The sequence below is a fragment of the Urocitellus parryii genome, chromosome 8 (assembly GCF_045843805.1).
Source record: "Urocitellus parryii isolate mUroPar1 chromosome 8, mUroPar1.hap1, whole genome shotgun sequence".
Lineage (NCBI taxonomy): Eukaryota > Metazoa > Chordata > Mammalia > Rodentia > Sciuridae > Urocitellus > Urocitellus parryii.
In genome coordinates this window covers 154056337-154079271 of record NC_135538.1, presented here as the reverse complement: position 1 = coordinate 154079271, position 22935 = coordinate 154056337, and the positions used below count along the sequence as shown (strand labels likewise).

The 22935-nt window shown below is 45.0% G+C and overlaps 6 non-coding genes across 6 annotated transcripts; 4 read left to right on the top strand and 2 right to left on the bottom strand.

Annotated features, from left to right (window-relative positions):
• Nucleotides 1-18: 18 nt before the first annotated feature.
• On the top strand, nt 19-90 carry Trnam-cau (transfer RNA methionine (anticodon CAU)). The gene has a single exon. It is a non-coding gene; the product is annotated as a tRNA-Met (tRNA).
• Nucleotides 91-1135: 1045 nt separating this feature from the next.
• Nucleotides 1136-1208, top strand: Trnak-uuu (transfer RNA lysine (anticodon UUU)). The gene has a single exon. It is a non-coding gene; the product is annotated as a tRNA-Lys (tRNA).
• Nucleotides 1209-1922: 714 nt separating this feature from the next.
• Nucleotides 1923-1994, top strand: Trnad-guc (transfer RNA aspartic acid (anticodon GUC)). Its single transcript has one exon. It is a non-coding gene; the product is annotated as a tRNA-Asp (tRNA).
• An 11816-nt stretch (nt 1995-13810) lies between these two features.
• Nucleotides 13811-13883, bottom strand: Trnak-uuu (transfer RNA lysine (anticodon UUU)). Its single transcript has one exon. It is a non-coding gene; the product is annotated as a tRNA-Lys (tRNA).
• Nucleotides 13884-15511: 1628 nt separating this feature from the next.
• Trnal-caa (transfer RNA leucine (anticodon CAA)) lies at nt 15512-15617 on the top strand. The gene is made up of 2 exons: nt 15512-15549; nt 15572-15617. It is a non-coding gene; the product is annotated as a tRNA-Leu (tRNA).
• Nucleotides 15618-22391: 6774 nt separating this feature from the next.
• On the bottom strand, nt 22392-22480 carry Trnar-ucu (transfer RNA arginine (anticodon UCU)). The gene is given in 2 exon segments: nt 22392-22427; nt 22444-22480. It is a non-coding gene; the product is annotated as a tRNA-Arg (tRNA).
• Nucleotides 22481-22935: the final 455 nt, after the last annotated feature.

Genomic DNA, 22935 nt, shown 5'->3' with positions numbered 1-22935 from the left:
GGAGGGTCGCTACCGGGAAGCAGAGTGGCGCAGCGGAAGCGTGCTGGGCCCATAACCCAGAGGTCGATGGATCGAAACCATCCTCTGCTAGATGCCTTTTTCCAAAAACCTCCACCTTTCTCCACGGCGGAGGTTTCTGCAGGAATGTGGGCAGGGGCAGCGGCCTCGCCCCGGAGAGCGCGCAGGAGGTCGACGTCCTCTCCTCCTCTGCTTCTGGTCGAAGTGAACCGTTTTCCCACTGTGCAGCAGCGTTTGAAAGATTCGCGGCTCCGACTTCCCAATCCTGGCGTCTGATCGCCCCCACTTGGCGCCCTGCAGATGTTCTTTGCTATAAAAGCTACGGTCACCGAGGCCCCGACGTGGCGCTCACCGCTTAGTCTCCCCGTCTTAAACAGAGGCGCAGGGAGCGAGGACACACGAGCGCTCCGGTGCCGTCGCAGGGGGTCCAGCTTGGGGCTTGGCCGGCCTGCGCAGAGCGGCGGGAGCCGCGGAGCAAGTCCGCGAATCCGGAGCCGCGAACGGCGCTGCGCGGCGCGGGGCGGGCGGGCGGAGACGGGGTGGCACCGGGAGCCGAGGCGTGAGCAGCCCGAGGAGGGGTGGTTGGAGGGGTTCTTTGGAACGGCCTTCGGAAGAGAGTCCGTCTGCTGCTCCGGCGTTAGGACAACGGGAAGCCGCCGGTTCTGAGAGCAGAGGAGACCCTGGGGGCAGCGGTCGGAGCGGGCCGCCCGCCCCGGCCGGACCTCCCCTCCTCCTTCACCCGGCTCCGGTCCCGCTGAAGCTTCCTGACGGCAGCCCTGGGTGAGTGGAAGCTTGGACCTCCCTCCGGCCGAGGCCGCCTCCGCCCGCCAGCGCGGCCTCGAAGGGCGCCGTCGGCGTCTCGGCTCCGGGAACGGCACGGCCCAGTGGAGGTCGCCCTGTCCCGAGCCTGTTCTGCATCGCTCCCTGCGAGAGACGGTACGCCATCTGCTCGATCCACACGGCGCTTGGGATCAAAGGGAAAACTCGAGGGAATGGAGGTCCGTTGCCGGGAGGCCCAGCGCCCTGGGAAGACCCTGGTGACTTGGGGACCAGCTCTCCCTGGAGCTTGGTGATGAACTCGTCACTTCATACAACGATTGAATGGGGCCCTCACGGAGCCTGGATAGCTCAGTCGGTAGAGCATCAGACTTTTAATCTGAGGGTCCAGGGTTCAAGTCCCTGTTCAGGCGAGCTGTGTTCATTTTGGGCCAGTTTCAGTCCTGGCCACTGACCTGACCACCTGTCTCTGATTCCTTGTGATTTAAAAGGCTGGTCAGGTGCACTTTCATGCTACTGGATTTCAATTTTAAGGATCAGTTGTTAGAAATGGAATTGGTCAAATTATTCTTCATAGAGGCTATCAATTTGCATTCCCACTCCAGAAATAAATGATGACAGTGCGGTTCTCATGCCAAGGAACCAAACCTTAGATTAAGAACTTGCCTTTATTCCATGTAAAAGTATATACATATGTACCCATAAATAAATATATGCATCATTATTTTATGCGTGCATTCACACAAACAGAATCAGGGAAAGCTTCTCACTCATAGTAGTCTGATGACCACTCCAGGGAAAGGTAAACCTTGAAGTAAATCTTGGGTCGGATGACTTGAAGAGAGGGAGGATGGAGTGGAAGGAGTTCTTAAAGTTTAATGCATTCTTTACTCTTCATGAACTTTTCTTTGCTATTGACCTATTTACAGTAATATTCATGAACTTCCGCAGAATTGTTTTAATATTTGTTGAGCAACGTAGGGAATTTGTTTTTAAGAATTTTATAACAGTTTCCAGGGTGAAAACGGTTAGGTTTCTTAGGAATCCTCTGTGAAGAGCAGAGCAGGTGGGGTTGCAATGTGCCGGAAATTCCTTCAATAGCGCTTCTTTCGGAAACCTTGCCACCTTCCTCGTTAGTATAGTGGTGAGTATCCCCGCCTGTCACGCGGGAGACCGGGGTTCGATTCCCCGACGGGGAGGATGCAGGAATATTTTCTTTTTGTCCCAGGAGCCACAATGGTAACGCTTCTGGCTGTTGCAGGGAAGTCCCCTTCGCTGTCGCCCTGCGTCGGTTGTCGTTTAGTTCCGTTCTCAGGGATGGCGGCACTCCACCCTAGGGGTTTCGAGCCACGACTCTGCTCGCCGGAGGCTCCGGGCTGCTCCGCGGCCCTGGGACGGAGGCCTGGGAGGTGCGCCTTTGCTGCGGCGTCCGGGAGCACTGGGTCTCGCGGGAGCTGGGCGGCCGGCGGGCACCTGCCGGCAGGGCTCGCCACCTGCGCGAAGGCCTCAAGTTGGAATTTGGGCTGCATCACTTGCAAATTGGGTGGCGTCTTGGCTATTTGCCCCTCTGTCCCCTCCTTTTATCTGTACATTTAGTTAGCGATTCCTGTCGGGAATTTCTGGGGAGATTAATGAATTAATGGAAAAGAGGTTTATAATCCGCAGGCAATCAAATCTAATGTCTTGGTTGTCTTTTCTACTGCAATTCTATTTTTATTGGGCAAAAAGTATTTTACATTGGAATGGATAAATATAATTATTTACTATCAATTACTGTAAAAAAAAAAACAACTTCCCCCCTACAGAGCTCTAGAATAGTTGAATGCATAGAAATTCAGTAAAAGGTGCCCATTAAGACTGTCCAGAGGCTTCACTGAATGAACATCCCATCCCCCAATGTCTGTTGCTTACATCCAGGTCTCTGACAAACTTTCCTGACGCATTTGAAAGTTTATGTAGGTATTTTGCACTGTTCAAATTAAGCTGTTAAAAAAAAAAAAAAAAAAAAAAGTGGTAGACACAGCTTTGACCAGGTCACTCAATTCTGGTCCTCCTTGGATCCATTTGTGCATGTGTGTGTGTGTCTAGCTTCAGTGCTGTGCTTGCTTTGGGGTGTTTGAATGCTTTCAGTATTTCCTTAGTTCACACTGCTTCTGATGGACTCTTGAAAAGGAGGAAGATAATGAAAACAAAAGCGTTCTCTGGCAGATTTTAAGACTCTTCCTCCCCAGAGGCTGAGGATGGGAAGTTCGAGGCCAGCCTGAGCAATTTAACAAGATCCTGCCTCAAACTAAAAAAATAAAAAGGGCTGAGGATATAGATCAGTGATAAAACGACCCTGGGAAGGAAGGAAGGAAGGGAAAGAGGGAGACAGGGAGGGAGAGGGGGAGGGAGAGAGGGAGGGAGGGAGGGAAAGAGGGGGAGGGAGGGAGGGAAAGAGAGAGGGAGGGAGGGAGGGAGGGAGGTGGGTCCTAGTTTAGAAAGACATCCAAGGTCAAAAGGCTCTTCTCACTAATTAGATTTGTGCAATTGAAATGAGTTATATTAGGATGTCCTAAAGGGAGATTTGAACTTCTTAAGGAGGAGGCGGGGGAGGAGGAGAAAAAAGTAGTTGGTGATGATAGCTACTTTACGTGACACACACGTGATTGACTCATAAGCTAGAGTCCACTCTTCTGCAAGTGATTACCATTTATCAAAGAATGTTTGGAAAAATAACTATGAAACAAATCTTCAAACCTTTTCAAAGATTTTGAACAACCTTTGAAACAAACCATTACTTGGAGCTGGTGATTACCATGGCTGAGTTACATGCTGTGAGGCAGCTTGAACAGCAGCCTTTATAAAATTCTGTAGGCCAGAGCTTTTCTCACTTAGAGTTTACAAATCAGTGGGAATCTGATTAAAATGTAGTTTTTAATTTCATAAGTTAAAAGATAAGAATTATCTGGAACAATTAAAACAGTTTAAAACCCCCAGAAGTACTGATTTAGTGCCGCTGGAGAAAGGCCCCAAATTGCAGCTTTCCTTGGCTCTGGTGCTGTTGGTAACGCTGGTCAGCTGATCCTCCCTTGAGTTACACTGCTCAAAACCAGGCCTTTAACTCTCTAAAGTACAGAGGGCTGGCTGAGGTGGGATAGGTCTATAATCCCAGCAGTTTGGGAGACCTAGGCAGGAGGGTCACTAGATAAAGCCAGCCTCAGCAAGTTAGCAAGGCCCCTAGCAACTCATCAAGGAAAAAGGGGAAAAAAAAGAAAACTAAAAAGCCTGGGTATTTTGTTGCAATGCAGATTCTGTTTCTGTAGATCTGAAGACTGCCTGGGGATCTGTATCTCTAACAAGCTCCCTGATGATGCAGATGTTGCTGGGTCACGAGCCAACTTTCAGAAGCTCTCAGAAGTTTCCAAATTTTGCTACACATTATAGTAACTTGGGGAGCTTTTATCATCCTCAGTGCAGTTGTGGGCACCCTAAACCAGTTAAATCATAATATTTGTGCATGTGAGCCGGGCTTCAATAGCGTCTGAACTTTCCTGTGTGATCTCAGTGTACCCAAAAGTTTGAGAGCCATTAGCTCTGTGAGCCATGACCTCTGTGATTACTGTGTGTTCTAACATGGTCTAAAATACATCATGTTGTCAACACTCATCATATAGCAAAAATAAAAACTTTGTGTTGCTCCTTCAGATCATGCAGTCCCCACAGAATGCCAGAAGGTGTAGTGTGGATACCAGTGCAGGTTCTGTTTGTGTGCAGTGCTGGGGATGGACCCCAACCCTGTGCATGCCAGGCACTCACCCTACCACTGACATACATGGAAAACATGGAGGACATTTAGACTGGGCACCTTGGCACACACCTGTAATCCCAGTGCATCAGGAAAATAAAGCAAGAAGATTGCAAGTCCAAAGCCAGCCTCAGCAACTTAGTGAGGCCCTAAGCAACTTAGTGAGACCCTGTCTCAAAAAAGAAAAAACTTGGGGCTGGGATTGTGGCTCAGTGGTACAGCACTTGCCTAGCATGCTTGAGGCACTGGGTTTGATCCTCAGCACCACATAAAAATAAAATAAAGATATTGTGTCACCTAAAAATAAATAAATAGAAAAAATTAGGGATATGGCTCTGTTGTTAAAACCCCCTGGGTTCAACCCTTGGGCCAAAAAAGAAAACACACACACATTTAGACTGACATTGTGTGTGTGTGTGTGTTTTAATTATTTTTATTTAATGCTATTTAATTTTTTACAGTTTGGACATTTCCACTGATGATGCAAAAGCCCCCTTGCTAGGGCTTCAGGACAAATCAAAGCAGGGACACTGTGATGGTAATTTTGAAGGTCAACTTGAGTGGGCTAAGTGATATCCAGGGAGCTGGTAAATCATTCTTTCTGGGTTTGTTCGTAAGAGTTTCCGGAAGAGATTGGCATTTGAATCAGTGCACTGTGTAAAGAAGATGTGCCCTTACCTGATGTGGGCAGGCACCATCCAATTTACTAACCCCAGACAGAACAAAAAGACAGAGGAGTCTGGAGCGATGATGCACGCCTATAATCCCCGCTGATTGGGAGTCTGGGGCAGGAGGATTGAGAGTTCAAAGGCAGCCTCAGTAACGGAGAGCTGCTAAGCAACTCTAGACTGACACTTTCTGATTCCTGATGTTTATACAAGTATGATCACTAACAAACTTGATTTTTAAACTCCTTTGGAAAAAAAATTCAAACTTGCAAATGTAAAGTGACACCATGTACCCTTTACCCGAATTTACCTTATTATTTTAATCTCATTTATCTTTTTTTTATTCCCCTTTTCTGGCCCTCGGGCTGGAGCCCAGTGTCTTGCTCATGCTTGGCAAGTGCTCTACCACTGAGCCACACCTGCTACCCTCCTCCGTACCATTTTCTTTCTGAAATATTTTAAATATATAAACCCTCTCCCTACTGTCCTAAGCACATCAGTGTACACTACCTAAAAACAGGGCTATTTTCTTACATGACTAGTATATACTTGTCAATCTCAACTTTATATGGATGAAACATTTTTAATCTAATCTACCATCCATATACCGATTTTTTTCAGTTCATCTAAAAATGTTCTTTATGGAATTCTCTTTCCATCCCCCCCCAAAAAAGGATCCATTCAGATTCAAGTTTCTTATTTAGTTGTATTCTCTTTACCTTCCTTTTTATCTAGAATAGATATTTAGGAAAACAATATGTTTGAAGACTATGATCTACCCCACCCTATTTTTTTTTTTTTTTAGTCATAAAGCATGCTTTATTTTGCCTTTCACATTTTCTCATGGTTAGACTGACATCATGACTCTTCCGCAGCAATACCACATAGGAAGTGTCAGGACATCACCTCTGGAGTTACATGACCTCTCTATCCCTCATGAACCAGTGACATTCATTCTGGTCACCCAGTCAAGATATGGCCTGTTCTGTGTAATTACGCTTCTGTTTCTTCCCTGCAATTTATAGGCAATGTAAGGAGGCATTTAAGACAAAAAATGTTCATGCTCCTTTTCAAAATTTCTCCCTAGATTTAGGACACAGAAAACTTAGAAGAGGTGTAATAAGCCACTTGCAGAGGGCTTAAAGTGTAGGCCTTCTTCATCCTGGGCTGAGGACAGAAAGCATACAAACTAGTATGCTAGTGACTCCTCCAACACTTACAAATCATATCATCAGATCCAGAATGGGAAGCTGCTAGAGGGAATGAGCTAGAAATGCAGGAGGATAGTATGAATTATAGGTGAAGCCAAAGTCCAGAAAACCACAGTTATTGTTATCATCACTTATTGAGAGGATACCGTATATATTTAGTGTTACATTTGGCAGCACACTAGAGGAAAGAGAAAATTCGGGTCTAACAGCTTCAGTGGGACACTGAAGGATGAGGGAACTGTAGTGCTTCCAAGAGAAGACAAGCTGATGCAGAGACTGTGTGCAGCCTTCCTCAGAGGCAGCCTCCCTCCTGTCAGCAAGAAGGAAACGAATTCCTGACACAGCACAATGTAAACCCACGTTTTAAACCACGTAACAGCTAAGCCCCTAAAGGCCAAATGCCTCATTGCATGTTCCATGGCTTCGGTCTCTTTATATCTTGTCTTCATGGTGAGTAGGAGATTTTCACAATATTCACTTTGACAAGGCCATTGCCCACCTGAGTAGAGAAGGCAGGCGATTTAAAGCTGGAATGGGGAGAAAATCCTGAATCTATTCTTCAGAAAACTGAAGGCACTCATCTAAAGTGAACCCGAGTTCTGTCTCCCTTCTGGAGCTTCTCACTCTTGGAATGCTCAGAGCTATGTCCGCATTTATCCTCACATCCCATGCTTTGGCCAGAGCTTGCTCTGAGACCCTAGTCAGAGGAGAAATTCAGGAACGTTTGGGGATAAAGAAAGGGGACAGAGACGGCAGATGAATACAGAAGGAAAAAGGAGAAAACGAAGCTGCATTTTCATGTGAAGTTGAGCCAACTTATGTGGGTCGGCAAGAGCGCTACCCTGCAACTTCAACAAGGACGAATGCAAGCAGGAGACGGGCCCACCACACAGAGGCCCATGAGACCCCCAAACCATCGCTGTTCCTAATTCCGGGGCTCCCCGGGAAGGAAATGCATGGCAGCTTAACTCGCGCCACTTCCATTTCTTGCCCCATCTCAAACCCCAGAGGACCCAACCTTCCTCCACGCTCGACGTTTTCAAAACTCACATTACTTCGGGAACCCTTCATCGAGCCTCTTGAACTTGAACCGAGAACAGAAAAGTCTAGTTCCCACCTCGGTCCTCCCTTCCTTGTCAACCCTGTCTCAGGGATGTTTGCAGGCTGAAGGGGCTGCTGATGCTACTTTTTCAGCGTCGGGGTCACTCCTGTCTTTGAAAGAGATGGACTTTAGTTTAAGCTGTAGCGAAACACAGGTCCAGAGGACCCGGTGCGTGGACTCTGGAGTTCCAAGCAGGGGCATCACCAACTGGCTCCACCTGGCGCTTACCGACGCGGAGAAGAAGACCTAAGCGCAAAAGTGGAGAATTGAGAATGAACGACGGCGGCGAGGAGGAGAAAAGACGGGGCGGGGGAGGCTGGAGAAGGCTGGAGGCGCGGACGCGCGGGCGGCGCGCTGCGGAGGAACCCGCAGCTCCTGGGGAGGACTCCGCGCGCTGGTTTCCGCGCCGGGGAGCTCCGCGGTGACCGCGCCTCCCTGCGCGGCTCCTCGCGCCCCGACCCTAGAGAACCTGGGAAATCCCGATCGCGACGTTCCTGAAAAACTCCGGAGAAGACGCGGGACTTGAATCCGGCGTTGTAAGTTGTGACTTCCACCTTTCTTCCCTGATCTTTGCTGACAGCGTCATCACTAAATTGGACACCTCCTGTCCGAGGTTTATAAAACAAGAACAAAAAGAAAACAAACAAAACAAAACAAACAAACACACGGCTGGGTGTCCTGCGCCAGCCCCATCCCCTCTGCGATGCAACCGGTTTCTGCAGTCGCGGACCAAGACCAGGGCAGACGCAACCACGTGGATCTCACTCTTCTCAGCTCCACCTTCCTCTTCACTGGCCCTGAGACTGCGCCTCTGGTAGGTGGCTCAACAGGTGCTCAGGGTGGAGGGAGCTGTGGGTGCCCGCGTGAGGCCGCGCGGGACGGAGCCACGCTGGGGCAGCCGCTGGAGTCCCTGAAGCCATAGGTTCCTCCAGCTCCTGGGGAGATCTCACCCTTTCACCAACAGACTTAGAACTCCAGAGAGAGCGAGGTTCCGTCTAAGGAAAAGCAGACTGTGGATCTTTTAAAATATGTTTCTGTTGAAATAATTCACATTTAAAAATCAGGCACAGCAGATTTCTGAAATCCAGTTCAAGGAGCAAAATGGGGCACCCCATAATTTTTCAGATTCAGTGCTTGGTGGAAATCACTTCAGGCCTTTTCACCTGGGGACAGATGACATGATGGAGAAGAGGAAATGTTCCTGAAGCAAATGTAGCTCTAGCCCTGCACATTCAGTTTTCTACCGGGCGACGCCTTGACTTGTAGTCCAAAGACTATTTAAATTCTTAGACTGACCACAAACTTGGGATTGTCCTGCCTCGCCTCCTGAGTCATCGGGTTTACAGGTGCATGTCACCATGCCCAGCCATTTCCAAAGTTTTTATAGATTGTCTAAATTGGAAGGCTAGAAGAACAGGTCTGAAAGGAAACCGCACCAGGGATGGCCAGCAGAATTTCAGAACATGTTTAGACTTGGTTCCCCATCTGCTCCTCCTGCTGGAGACCAAACCCAGGGTCTACCATTGAGCTACATCCCCAGTCCCAGTTGTTTTCTGCAGGGTAGGAAAACTGTGTACTAGCATCTTATCTAAGACTTATGGAATTCTGAGATCAGACACACATGTCACTGCTCCCTGAGAGCCGCTTATGTTCAAGTGGCCAGGCCAAAACTGTACCTCACCTTCTAGAATAAGGTATTTCTCCAACACCACTCAGGGGAATATAAAAATTGGATAATTATGAGTAATTAAATGGAGTTATTTCCCTTGTTTTAATATGCTTCACCCTGTTACCCATGATTCTAAGCATCCTTACAAAATTTCACAAATGAACTCAACAGACATCTATAAATATTTCATCCAACAACCACTGAATACCTTCTTCCAGCGGCTCATGGAAGCTTCTCCAAAATAGACCATATTTTAGGCCACAAAACAACTTTTAGAAAATACAACAAAAAATTGAAATAATTTCTTGAATCTTATCAGATTATAATGTTATGAAATTAGAAGCCACCGTGACAGAATCCTACAGAAACTATGTAAACACATTAAGATTGAACAATACTCTTTTGAATGATGGATGGGTGATAAAAGAAATCAAGGGAGAAATTTAAAAATTCTTAGACTCAAATGAGAATAGTAATACAACATATCAGAACCTCTGGGACACTATGAAAGTGGTTCTAATAAGAAACTTTATAGCTGTGAGTACCTACATAAGAAAATCAGAAATATCTCAAATAAATATGCAATGATGCATCTCAAGGCCCTTGAAAGAGAAGAACAAACCAATTCCACAACCAATAGAAGGCAGGAAATAGTTAATATTAGAACCTAAATCAATGAACTTGAGAAGAAAAAAAATAATACAAAGGATCAATGAAACAAAAACTTGGTCTTTGAAAAGATAAAAAAGATTGGATAATCCCTTATCCAAACTAAGTAAAAGAAAAAGAGAAAATTCAAATTAATAAAATTAGAAATGAAAAAGTAGCAATTGCCACAAACATCACAAAAGTCCAGTGGAATATTAGGGACTATTTGGGAAACTCATACTCCAAAAAATTGGAAAACTTAGAAGAAATGGGTACATTTCTAGACAAATATGATCTGCCAAAATTGAATCAAGAGGACCTAGTAAACCTAAACAGACCAATAACTAGCAATGAGATGGAAGCAGTAATAAAAAGCCTTCCAACAAAGAAAATCCCAGGACCAATTGGATCCTCAGCTAAATTCTACAGACCTTTAAAGAAGAGTTATTGCTGGGGCTGAGGTTGTGGCTCAGTGGTAGAGCGTCTGCCTTGCCTCTGTGAGGCACGGGGTTTGATCCTCACACCACATAAAATAAGTAAATAAGTAAAACAAAGTTGTTCAACTAAAAAAGATAAAAGGAAAAAAAAGAAGAATTATTGCCAATACTCCTCAAGTTACTCTCTTAACTAGAAATGGATGGGATATTTCTTTTTAAAAATACATAATATTTTTAGTTGTTGATGAATCTTTGTTTTATTCATTTTTTTTATATGCAGTGCTGAGAACAGTGGCTCACACATGTGAAGCAAATGCTCTACCACTGAGCCACAACCCCAACCCAGGATGGAACAAGTCTAAATTAATTCTATGAAGCCAATATCATAGTCATTCCAAAACCAGATAAGAAAAAAATCAAGGAAAGAAAATTACAGATCAATATCCCTGATAAACATAGAGGCAAAAATACTTAATAAAATATTAGCAAATCCTGTTTAGCAACAAAATGTGAATATTATACACCATGACCAAGTTGGTTTTGTTCCAGAGATGCAAGGATGCTTTAATATACTGAATCAATAAATGCAATTCATCACATAAAAAGAATTAAAAACAAAAATTACCTAGTCATCTCAATAGAAGCAGAGAAGGCTTTTGACACAATTCAGTACCCATTCATGGTAAAAACACTGAAGACACTACACATGGAAGGAACCTATCTCAACAACATAAAGGCTACATATAAAAAACTCAAAGCCAAATTCAATAGATGGGGAAAACTGAAATCAGTTCTTTTAAGGTCTGGAACAAAACAAGTATGTCCACTCTCACCAGTCCTATTTAATATAGTGCTAGAGAGTCTAGCTAGAGAAATTAGGAGATAGAAGGAAATTAAAGTGATAAAAATAGGAAAAGAAGAAGTCAATTTATCACTGTTTGCAGATGATTTGATTCTATACCTAGAAGATTTAAAGAACTGCACCAAAAGACTGCTAGAGCTAATGAACAAATTCAGCAAAGCAGCAGGTTACAAAATCAACATAAAAAATCAATAGCTTTCCCATATACCAAAAATGAATCTATTGATAAACAATTTCATTCATACACACACACACACACACACACACACACACACACACACACACCCCCTAGGAATAAAGAATAAATAAAGACCTCTACAGTGAAAACTATAGAACATACAAGAAAGAAATTGAGGAAGACCTCCGACTCTGGAAAGACATCTCATGTACATGGATAAGCAGAATGAATATTGTTAAAATGACCATACTACCAAAAGCAATGTATAGATTTGATGCAAGCCCCATGAAAATCAATGACGTTCCTCACAGAACTAGAAAAAATAGTCCTAAACTTCATTTGGAAGAATAAAAGACCCAGGATAGCCAAAGCAATTCTAAGCCAAAAAAGCAATGCTGGAGGGATCCCAATGCCCGACTTCCAATCATACCACAGAGCTGAGAGTAGCAAACATTGCACGGTACTGGAGTAAAGAGAGACACATGGACCAATGGAATAGAAAAGAAGACTAAGTGCCAAAAACATGCAGTGGAGAAAATATCGCTTTTTAGATAAATATTACTGGAGAAATTGGTTATCCATATGTACAAGAATGAAGCTAGACCTTTATCTCTCACCCCGTACAAAAATCACTCAAAATGAAGCAAAGACTAGACTAGATCAGAAACTGCAACTCCTAGAAGAAAATGTAAGGTCAACACTCCAACGTATAGGCACAGGAGACAACTTTCTCAATAGGACCCCTAGTGCTCAGGAAACAATGCAAATAGTTAATAAGTTGGGATGGCATCAGATTAAAAAGCAAAGAAAACAATTAGGAATGTGAAGAGAGAAGCTAGAGGATGGGAGAAAACCATCCACTACTCTTCTAATAGAAGATTAATATCTAGAATATATAGAGAGATCAAAAATCTTTATACCAAAAAAATCAAATAACCCAATTAATTAATGAATTAGCAAATAAACTCAATAGACACTTCTCAAAAGAAGAAATACAAATAGCCAACAAATACATGAAAAAATGTTCAACATCATTAGCAATCAGGGAAATGTAAATCAAAACTACACTGAGATTTCATCTCACATCAGTCAGAATGAGTCATCAAGAATAGGAATAAATGGGGCTGGGGTTGTATGTAGCTCAGGGGTAGAGCGCTCACTAGCATGTGCGAGGCCCTTGGTTCGATCCTCAGCACAACGTAAAGATAAATAAAATAAATGTATTGTGTCCAACTACAACTAAAAAAATAAATATTGAAAAAAAGGGATAGCAATAATAATAAATGCTGGAGAGGATATGGAGGAAAAGGAGCCCTTTGACACTGTTGGTGGGATTGTAGATTAGTACAACAACTATGGAAATCAGAATGGCAGTTCCTCAAAAGACTAGGCATGGAACCACCATATGACCAGCTATACCACTCCTCAGTATTTATCCTGAAAAAGTAAAGTCATCATAGTACAGTGATACATTCATACCCCTGTTTATAGCAGCACAATTCACAATAGCCAAACTATGGAACCAGCCTAGCTATGGAACCAACAGATGAATGGATAAAGAACATCTGGCATATATACACAATAAAGATTTAACCATCCATAAAGAAAACGAAATTATGTCATTTTTAGGAAAATGGATGCAACTGAAGACCATTATGTTAAGCAAAATATGCCAAATCAGAAGGTAAGGATGGCATGTTTTCTGTCATACAGGAAGCTAGAGAGGAAAAAGGAAAAGTAAGATGTGGGTGGATCTAATGAAAACTAAAGTAGAGGAGAGGGACCAAGGGGTGGGAAGTTGTTGGGGGGGGGCATAGTTCTGGGGAGTAATATTGGCTAAGTTATATTTTTATTTTGTGTGCACTATAAATATGTAGCAACAAATCCCATCACTATGTATGACTGTAATGAACTGTTAAGGTCTGTAAATAAGTCAAAAATAACACCTGGTATTTTGCCAGAGAAATGTTAGAGTTCATAAACAAGTCTGGATGGTGCAATGAACCAATAAAAATGTGGAAAAAAAAAAGATAGATGTAACATAGCTAGACAAGAATGAACAGATAAACAAAAAAGAAAACCCATTTGAAGTCACACAGACCTCATGACTTGTGATCTACCTGCCTCAGACTTCTGGGTTCACAGGGTTTGTAGGCATGTGACACTTCTACTAGCCATTTCCAGCGTTTTTACAGATTATCTAAATTGTGGGGCTAGAAGAGAAAGTTTGAAAGGAAAGTACAAAAGGGACAGCAAACACAGTTTTTAGTTGTTTTAATATGCTTTTCCTTGTTGCCCATGATTCTAAATTTCCTTTAGAAATTCACAAACAGTTGAATTAATTTTTGGAGAGCAAAATTAAGTGAAACTAGATCAAGTCTTACTTTTAAAGACTGGTCAAGTATTTCTGAAGTAAAAAGTAATAAACCTACTCCTTTTTTGAGTAAGTTCTGCGCCTGAACAGGGACTTGAACCCTGGACCCTCAGATTAAAAGTCTGATGCTCTACCGACTGAGCTATCCAGGCCACTCTGTGTACCTCTGTACCACAGAGAATTTAGTTTCATTAAAAAATAAATAAATAAATTTACTGGGAATAGCTGGGAGAATCAACCCATGGTTCCAGAGATTACTAGAGTCTTCCAAAAGTGTGGCTCAGTCAACTAAGCAATGTAATTATTGAACAGGTCGTTTAACGTTCATATTGTACTGTCATTGAACAGCCTAGTTGATTAATGTACACAACTGTGAGAAGAAGGAAAATTATTCCAATAATTAATTATCACAGAGAGGAATTCATTAGTCTCTGGGGCAGAGGATCCTTGGACCTGGCAATAACAGGCTTCCCCACCAGATGGGAGCGGGGAACAAGAAGGAAGGGGCCATTTTCAGGAATGATTGGAGTAGCTGAGGATAATCCTGGAGAAAATCTAAAGATGGAACCAGGAGATGAAGGCTATCACTTTGACCCACAGCAGGTGAATCGAGTCCTGTTGTCCCCTTTAGTGTTTTTCCTGCACTTCCAGATGTCGTGTGTTCTCCAGAGCTGGGGACCTGGGGAGCAGACTTTCCTCTCATCTTTGCCGGCACAGTTTTTCTCAAGCCTCAACTCATTCAAGACTGGAAGGACCAGTCTGTTCAGGGCAGCAGTCCCTCTGCCTTCATTCCGTCTTGAGACAGGCTAGGAGCACCTGTGCAGAGGGATAACCAGACAAGACCCTGCAGCCTCCTCTTGGTGGCTTTGGCTCCCATCTGCGGTACTGGGTGCACCCCCCTCCCCGTCTCTACTTGGAGTGCACAATGCAGGTCACCGTCGCGGAGGTTCATGCTTACCGCAAGCCCCCTCGGTTCTGGGCATCTCCCCACACCTCCCTCCAGGCCCGCCTCCAGGCGTGCTGGTCTTGGGGGAGAGGGAAACGGGTTGCTTTTTATGTTTTGTTGTGTGTCCGTCTGTATTTGGTCTAGCATGCGTGAAGTCGTTTCTTTAGGAGAACTTTCCTTTTGAGTTGAAACCGGTGGTTCGCTGACTTTGGCTTCTGACGTCGTGGGCACAGAGGGAACTAAGGGTGATCCGGTAAAACTCGACGGCGCGAGTGCGGGGCAGGACCGGGCCTGCGGTTGGCGAGCCGTGCCGCTGTGGCCCCGGTACCGCGTCCTTTCCCGCCTCCTCGCAGGGCTCACTTGGCCCCTCTCGCACCCGGCAGGACGGCCCGACCACCGCCACCGTCCCACCCACCGCGCGGCGGGGACGGCTGCAGGTTCCGCGGCTGGAGCGTGCATTATACCTGAATCCACTTGCATCTCACCGAGTCCTCCTTCCTTCCACTTCTTTACGGGGTGTTCAGACATTTTAGGCACCACGGTGACATTAAAAATAGAGAGGAGTAAAGGACAACCAGACCAGCTCCCCTCTGCAGGGGAGGGGCCGAGGGTGGCCCAGGTGAGGAAGCGCGGTGCGGAGGGGCTGAGGGCGCAGAGGTGGGTGGAGATGCGGAGGGCGAGGGAGGAGAGGAAGGGTGCGCAGGCGTTAGGCCCGCGCCCCCCGCGGCTCGTCCTGCTGACTGGCGGGCAGTTCTGGGGCACAGCATCCTGGAGGTCCGTGTCCCACTGGCCACTCACTCACGTCAGGATTCAGTAATAGCCCCTCCCGCAGCTGTCAGGATGGCCGAGTGGTCTAAGGCGCCAGACTCAAGCTCTCGCTTCCCTCCTTGGGGTTTCTGGTCTCCGCATGGAGGCGTGGGTTCGAATCCCACTTCTGACAGGTGACCTTTTCTTTGTTCTTTAGACTTAAAAATGCCACCTTTCCAGGTTGTGGACTTAGTTCCTCATCAACATTCTTTCAACTTTCTTAGATCAGAGTGGTTTAGACTTGTCCTTAAGTGGCGGACAGAATTGCTTTGGTCTGTTAAACTGAGTCACCAGTTTCCAACATAAGTATTTCAAACCTTTCTCCACACCTTTGTCCATGAAGTTGTCCTGTTTGGTCCTCTCCTTCCAAGAAAGAGCAGCTCTCAACATTTCTCATGCCTACTCCCTCTGGGATTCCTCTGCACGGCCGTTCTCCTCTGAGGCCTAACTCCATTTGTCTTCTTTAGGTGGCACTTCATATGCATTTTGGAGTCATCAGGCTCTTGATGTGTCCTACATTCACTAGGGATTTGCTTCTTCCTAACAGTTCTTGCTGCACTTTATGGGCTTCTGGTGAAGAGACTGAAAGATTACCAACTATGCTGCCACTGCCCTCTTAGCAGCACCACCCTGGCCCAACCCATGCCAGCCTTCTGCTCTGTCCTGGCCATGCTTTGAGCACCTTCTGTGGAATTCTGAGCCTCTCTCCATTAGGCTGGCCCAGGCCAGATAGCAGCCTCCTCATTCCAAGCAAAGCACTTTGGCCAACAGACTGATCCTATTGATGAGCCTGGCATTTTTCACATGGATCATGAGATGGTGGCCTCCAGAACAGCACTCGTGCTCTGATGTGGGGACATTCGCATAGGACAGAGTTCAGGCATCTGGGCTGCCTGTGTGTCAGCATCGGTTCTTGGGCTTCAGCTGTACTGTGTGCCCATGCAGCAGTCATTCCCAGCAGTGCTCTCACCTGAGGCCACCTCAGGTCTGCAGCATTTGGAGACAGTGGGCTTGGGAGCAGGTGTTCTTTACTCTGTGTGCCACCCCCACCCAAGGACCATGCCCATCTCCTTGATTCACTCCATATCGAGAGTCAGTGTGGCCCCACAGAATGACCACACATCTCTCCTCCCAGGATCCCCAATCGTGGCCTCTCCAGGACAACAGGCCCTTATGACTGAATGATGAAATCTTGCTAGAGGAGGGACAGGCTCCTTGCATGCATAGGACCCCTCTGTTCTAATTCCACCAACAAGACCTCTGCCCTCTAGTGGTGACAAGTGGAATGCAGCGTGCTATATAATCAACTATGGAAAGAAACCACGTTCTGAGAGTGTAAAATAATGTCTTCATTTTTACATTAATATTCCGACAAGAAATTATTGTAACATGACCAAAACTAAACTACCAATTACATTTTCCTGCTTATGCTAAATAAGACTTTCATTTAGTGAGCTTCATTAATGAAGCACAGGAAAAATCTTTAAGAAAGTCCCTATAAGATCAATGTAGAGGAAGAAAAGTTTATTTAGAACTTATGGTTTGAGAAGTATCATTCCATAGACAGCCAACTCCATTGCTCTGGGCCCAAGGTGAGGCAGAATATCAAGGCAGAAGGGCATGGTGAAGGAAAACGGCTCAGAACATGGTACCAGGAAACAGAGAAAGACTAAGGTTATCTCACCAGGGACAAATATATGCCCCAAAGGCACACACCCAGTGATCCACCTGCTCCTGCCTACAGTTACCACCCAGTTAATCCCTGTCAGTGGTCAAGGTTCGCATAACGCTATCCTTTCACCTCTGAACCTTCTTGCATTTTCTCCCATGAGCTTCAGGGGGACGTCTCATGGGTAAACCACAAAAGTCACATCCCTGTTCAAGGCAGCTTTTTCTGTAAGGCTCTTCTGGCTCGAGCAGTCACCTTCCTCCAGGTTGGTTCAGGTGTGGGGCTGATGACACTTGCTGGGACTGTTCTAGAGAACTACCTTATCCATGATGATTTTCTATACCTACACTCATCTTTGCAAATAGTCCTCATGTAAAAGGTAAAAATGAGTGCTTTCTGCACAATCCCAGTGAGTTCTTTTCACATTATAGCTTGAAATATCCATTTTCTAGAAGGCTTACTGTGAAATACATAAGGCTCATGACCCTCTAATTTATCATGATATCCTATCTAGATGCCACCAAGATTAACCTTTGTAGCTGTTTTTCTCTTGGACTTTCAGATCTCTATTTTACTAAATAATATGCATAACTGCTGTTATTAATGATGCAAATGATATCCACATTCTTCCCTCTGTGGTCACTGAAGAACCAGCTCTTCATCAGGATGACCATTACCTGCCATTTTTCTTTTAGAACAGTTACATTTTAGCTTTTGTTTGATTCATTGTTTATGCTATTTCCCTATGAAAGTATTCAACAGAGCTCAGCACTGTTGTGAGCTGATTCTTTATTTCTTGGATGCTGATGATTGCCTACACAGGTATGTCCAGGAGAAAATTCACACATAACCCCATGAGGACATGCGTGAAGATGTTTGGCAGTTAATTGCTGTGGCAGGAATTAGGGGGGAATCTTGTTGCAAGGATTCAAAATATGGGGAAAATCATATGAGTCAGGGTTCCCTAAGACAGAACTAGCAGGAATACAGCTGTTACCAGTAGCTTGATCTTTCCCTGATGCCAATTCAGTAATGAGGACAAGGTTTTGAGGAAAAAGGAAAAAGAAGTTCTGTTGCTTTGCTAGCAAAAGAGAAACACAGGGGTCTCTTGTCGTAGAGTCTGTGGCTCTCCCATGGGGGGCAGGAGTGCGGTAGAGAGAGAGCTTTTAAAATGTTATTCAAAGGCTACATTCCAGGTGGTCTTCTCAGGGGGTCATAACTCACTTGTAAATTGTGGAGATAGCAATTTCTTAGGTCCCCTGGAACCATCCAGAAGTCTGAATTACTTCATTCTTGTGTGTGTTTTAGTCAGCTATTTTGCTGCTGTGACTAAAATATCTAACCAGAACAATTTTAAAGGAGGAAAATTTTATTAGTGGGCTCATGGTTTCAGAGGTCTGAGTCCATAGAAAGCCAGCTCCATTCCTTGGGACTCAAGGAGAGGCTGAAAATCATGGTAGGAGAGTGCCGCAGAGGAAAACAGCTCACATCACGATCAGAAAGCAGAGAGCAAGGTCTCCACGTGCCAGATACAAATATATATCCCATAGCCAGGCCCCCAGTGCCCACCTCCTCAGTCACACCCTTGTTAAGGTCTGTAAACAAGTCAAAATAACACCTGGCATTATGCCAGGGGAATGTTAGAGTTCGTAAACAAGTCTGGATGGTGCCTGGCAAAATGCCAGAGGGAGTGGTTTGAGAAGTAACAAAAGGGAGCCATTAAGTGTGGAGATTCCTTATTGGTTGACTGATGTATCTAGTTTATGTTAATTAGATAAGCTGTGCAAAATGTATAAATAGCTCTGTTGTCCTACAATAAACGGCTCCTACTCCTGCTGTATCAAGAACACAAGTTATTCGTCACCCCGGGTTTCTGCCGCACACCCTACTCCTTCAATTACCACACAGTTAATTCCTATCAGGGGATTAATTCACTGATGGGGTAAAGACAACACAATCATTTCTCCTCGGAACCTTCTTTCATTGTCTCACACGTGAGCTTTTGGGTGACATCTCACATCTAAACAATAACTGTGTGTGATTGCAAAAAGGGCAATCTTGCTTATCCCAAGGTTAGAGAGGAGGAGAGGGAGAAGAGAAAGGGAAAAAAATATATATATATAAAATAAGTTTTAAAATAAGCCACAGGGTTATTGCCGCAGTCCAGCTGCAGCAGAATAACGGGGGGGGGGGGTGACGAATAACTTGTGTGGGTTGATACAGCAGGAGTAGGAGCCGTTTGTTGTAGGACAACAGAGGTATTTATACATTTTGCACAGCTTATCTTAATTAGCATAAACTAGATACATCAGTCAACCAATAAGGAATCTCCACACTTAATGGCTCACTTTTGTTACTTTTCAAACCACTCCCTCTGGCATTTTGCCAGACACCATCCAGACTTGTTTACGAACTCTAACATTCCCCTGGCAAAATACCAGGTGTTATTTTGACTTGTTTACAGACCTTAACATTTCCCCCTTTTGTTTAATTTAAATAATGACCATAGTGGTTTTTACAGAAACACCATAAATAACCTGCTACAAACAGAAAGTGAGGATACAAAATGCTACAATACCAAGCCAACTTATGGCTCCATGCAAGAAGCCCTTGGAAAAATTATACCAGCAATGACACCGTTAACAAAGATACCGAGTTACAATTTGTTGTAGACTACAGTTTGTTGTCTCAGTCCAGGTAAAACAGTGTCTCAATAGATAAACTCACAGTCCAAATAAATCACAGTCCAGGTAAGTTCTGCAGGCAGCTAGCTTAAATCACAGTCCAGGTAAATTCTGCAGGCAGCTAGCTTGATCCGAAGTCTCGTCTGGTTCTCAGCCGAAGTCTCCTCCGGTTTTCAGGTTTTCAGCAACACTGGAAATTCTTCCACTTTCGTTTTCACCGGCACTGGGATGAAGGCAGGAACTCCGGATGGCTAAAGAAAATCCTGTAGCATTCCACTAAGAAAACAACCTTCTGAACAATTTAGTACATTATCTCAAGGTTTTTTACATTTGAAATAAGCCTTAATAGCGCTCATTACTCATTAGCTTCCAGATGTGGGAGAGCCATTGTAGTTTAGTTATTGGCATTGAAAATGACCAAACATCAGGGACGCTGGTAGCATCTTCTGCTGGCTGTAGCATCCTGGGCAGCCCCAGATGACCCTGGGGAGTGTCCCGGACTCAAACTGCTACTGGGCACAGGGAGCAAGAGCCTGGGAGACTGTGCCTCCAGGTCAGGTCTAGATTTGGGCTCCCGGCAGTGGAAGAGCTGGCTGCCGCTGCCGCTTGCAAAGTACTTGCTGCACCATGACCCGCTTGTGCACATGGCAGCCGCTGCACAGATTCCGATTTACGCACCCTCCGGTAACGAAAAGTATTCAGTAATAGCCTTTTGCTGCAACTTATTTTTTGATAATCCTTTTTTTTTCTGAACTTTCTTTTTCTTTTTCTTTCTGACTAGAGTTCCTGGGCTTTTATCAACACATACCCTAACTATTCTTGATTTCATTGGGGTGTCTTCTTCCCTTAGTAATTTAATTCTCACCCCTTCCATATTCTCATCACAAAGACAATACAATACACTTAGACAAAACAAGACACAAACATACTGTATCAATCTTCTCCATTTTCTAGAAATGGCCATTTTTCCTCTCGCCCTATCTGCCTAGGGACGAGCAGATTGCTCCCATCCTATCTATGGACGGGCAGCTTTTTTTCGTCACTTACCCCCGAGTGTCCCGGGGCTCCCCGTACGGGCCACCATCTGCCGAAGTCCGGCTGCAGCAGAATAACGGGGGGGGGGGGTGACGAATAACTTGTGTGCATAACTTGTAACTTTATTGTAGGACAACAGAGCTATTTATACATTTTGCACAGCTTATCTTAATTAGCATAAACTAGATACATCAGTCAACCAATAAGGAATCTCCACACTTAATAGCTCACTTTTGTTACTTTTCAAACCACTCCCTCTGGCATTTTGCCAGGTACCATCCAGACTTGTTTAGGAACTCTAACATTCCCCTGGCAAAATACCAGGTGTTATTTTGACTTGTTTACAGACCTTAACAGTTATGTTCAAAGGAGGAAAAAAATGGAGCCCTGTTACACGAGGAATATGTGAGGAAATTTTCCATGGTTTAATTCCCCCCTATAATTAAACCATGGTCCTAGAATATGATTTGTCTTGATTTTTTCAAGAGAGAACACATTCACATAACTTTTATTACAGCACATTGTTATACTTATTCTATTTTACTATTAGTTATCACTGGCAATATTTTCTTATGCCTAATTTATATATTAAATCTTATAGGTATGTAGGCATAGGCAGAAAGAGAAAGAGGAGAGAGATCACCATAGGAACTGGCTCATGTGGAGTCCTATGACATGACACACAAGGCCAGGACCCTTATAGACTAATGGTGCTACTTGGCCCCAAGGCAGAACAAAAGGTCCATTTTGGATTAAGGCCAATATATCCAATCCTTCTCTGGGCCTCACCAGGGGCTACGATTAGCTCAACCACTGGGGAGGGCAATCAGGTTCAAATGCTGATCACATCTAAAAGTACCCTCATAGACAGGCCCAGAGTGTGTTTAATTAGATATTCTATGGCCCACTCAAGGTGACACGTGAATTAATCATGACAGATGCACACCTTTAAGTACCATAGTGCTTAGAGGACATAAATACTGATAATTATGAGAAATGGAAAAGTAATGATAATTATTAGAAATGGAAAAATATGTACCTAAAACATAGTTTACATGATAGAGAAAAAATACGCACACATGTTGCTATATATCCTGCTAGAAAACATCACCATTAAAAATGTAAACATTTGATAAATTGGAATGACTCCCTGTGAAGAGAGAATATGCAGAAAATATGAAGAAAATACAATATGCAGATAAGAAGAAATCAGACAGCCAAGAGAGTTCTTGCACAGATCCATTGTTTGATGAGATCATCTGAAAATCTTTCAAATGCTATAAGATGTTCAAAATAATTGGTGTTCTCCATGGTACATACTTATTAGAAAATGAAAGTTCTACTGAGGTTGGTTGAGAGCGAGAGGGATCTTGGTGCTCCCGCAGATGCAGGTGAGGTGGCAGGATTCTGCATTGGCTTATCCAGCGATGGATAATGTAAATGTAGGAACATCCTCCATCACGTCGGAGGATCAGAACGAAGCTGCGAGAGCCGGGTCAGTCGAGGACAAAAGCACCTGCGACTCTGGCGGGACTCGAACCCGCAACCTTTGAATGGCTTCACCCCTTCGCTAGAAGTCCAATGCGCTATCCATTGCGCCACAGAGCCCTGCCGAGACGGCCCGCTCTCCTAGGCTCTTGGTCACTCATCTGGTGTTTGACGTCACACATTTGGTGAGAACCTTCCTGGTCCCCAAAGTAAAGACTCCAGAAACACCGAGACGAGCGGGACGCACGACCCCGACCGCGGGTTTCCGAACCCTGGGGCGGCGGCTCGCCCCTCGACCCAGGGAGACGAAGCAGCCCCCGGGGATCAGGGGAGACTGGAGACCGCCCGGAGGCTGCGGGCTCCCGGAGCAGCGCTTGGCCGTCGCGCACGTCGCTCACGGCCCAGGGCAGGCACCGGCCTTTTCAGTGTCCTTCCTCCTCTCCGGCCTCTGGCCTTCTCCCCTTGGCCCTACCTTCTCCCTTTGCCTTTGCCGCTGGTGCAGAAAGGACGGCGAATACGCGGAAAATGGCCCGTTACGGAGCACGGCCACCGACTGCGGAGGAGAGCGGAGCCGG